We start from the raw sequence: 2,023 nt of genomic DNA, 5'->3' as shown, positions 1-2,023 counted from the left end.
CCCAACCAACGCTTATCCTATTTAAAAATGTAATATCAATGTATTGCCACTATACACCACGCTTAGTCATTTTTAAAATTTCATATCAACTGTATTGCCACGCTTCACCCACGCTTGTAGTCATTTTTAAACAATATATCTCAACGGTATTATCACGCTACACCCACGCTTAGTCATTTCTGATCAATTTATATCAATGGTATTCCACGGTTGCACACCACACGCTAACGTCATTTCTGAACAATATTATATCAACAGTATGCACGGCTACACCCACGCTTAGTCATTTTTAAACATATATCTCAACTGTATTAGCCACGCTACACCCACGCCTTAGTCATTTCTGATAAATTTATATCAATGGTATTTCCCACGGTTGACACCCGCTAACGTCATTTTTGAAGAATATTATCTCAACGGCATTGCCCGCTTCACACGCCCACGGATCAATCTTTTTAGTCGAGTGGGGTTTTAAACAATAGGTGTGGTCGTGCAACGGTATTGCCGACGGCTACAACACCCACGCTTAGTCATTTCAATCAATGTATATCATGCTATTCCAACGGTTTGACACACGCTAACGTCATTTTTGAAGAATATTATCTCAACGGTATTGCCACGCTACAACCACGCTTAGTCATTTCTGATCAATTTTTAAATCAAACGGTATTGCCACGCTACACCACGCTAGTCATTTTCATAATTTTATATCCACGGTTTGGCCCACGCTAACACACCTACTCTTAGAATTTCTGACCTATTATTCCCCAACGGTAATTGCAACGGTGCACCCACGCTAACATCCTTTGTTAAACTTTTTAGACGTACGTTTTTTGAACAATTTATATCAACGTATTGCCACGCCTACCCCCACCGCTTATCTTTTTTGTGCAATTTTATTCCACGGTATTGCCAAAGCTACACCCCCGTTTAGTCATATTTTGAAACATTTATGTCAAACGGTTGCCACGCTACCCCCCGCTTAGTCAACTTTTTAAAACTTAATATCACTGTATTTGCCAGCTGGGGGGCTTCAACCCACGCTTAGTCATTTTTAACAATATTATCTCCAACGGTATTGCCACGCTACACCCACGCTAGTCATTTCGATCAATTTTAATCAATGGTATTCCCACGGTTGACACACGCTACGTCATTTTGAAGAATATTATCTCACGGTATTTTGGCCACGACGCTACACCCCCTTAAACATTTCTGTATCAATTTTTAATATCAACGGTATTGCCACGCTACACCCACGTTTAGTCATATTTTGAAAATTTAATGTCAACGGTATTGCCACGCTACACCCACGCTTAGTCACTTTTTAAAAACTTAATATCAACTGTATTGCCACGGTTGACACACGCTAACGTCATTTTGAAGAATATTATCTCAACGGTATTGCCACGCTACACCCACGCTTAGTCATTTGAGCAATTTTAAATCAATGGTATTCCACGCTACACCCACGCTTAATTCATATTTAAACAATTTTATTATAACGGTATTGCCACGCTATACCCACGCTTTGTCATTTCCGATAAGTTTTTATCAAATAGTCTTCCCACGGTAGACCACGCTAATTCATATTTAAAACAATTTATATCAACGGTATTGCACGCTATACCACGCTTTGTCATTTCCGATAATTTTTATATCAATAGTATTCCCACGGTAGACACACGCTAACGTCATTTTGAAGAATATTATCTCAACGGTATTGCCACGCTACACCCACGCTTAGTCATTTTAAAAATTATATCAACTGTATTGCCACGCTTCACCCACGCTTAGTAATTTTTTAAAAATTTAATATCAACGGTATTGCCACGCTTCACCCACGTTATGTATTTTTCTACACTTCTAGCCAACGGTCAGCCCCTCCACAACAACGATTACGGACACACGCTCACGCCGAGCACGGATTGATATACACGGTTTATATGCACCCGCATCACGCCACGCTACACCCACGTTAGTCATATGATGTTTCAAATCTTATAATTTAATGCTATACGGT

The sequence above is a fragment of the Leptopilina heterotoma genome, unplaced genomic scaffold (genome assembly GCF_015476425.1).
Source record: "Leptopilina heterotoma isolate Lh14 unplaced genomic scaffold, ASM1547642v1 Lhet_246, whole genome shotgun sequence".
In the NCBI taxonomy this organism is placed as follows: Eukaryota; Metazoa; Arthropoda; class Insecta; order Hymenoptera; family Figitidae; genus Leptopilina; species Leptopilina heterotoma.
This window is presented reverse-complemented; position numbering follows the sequence as displayed.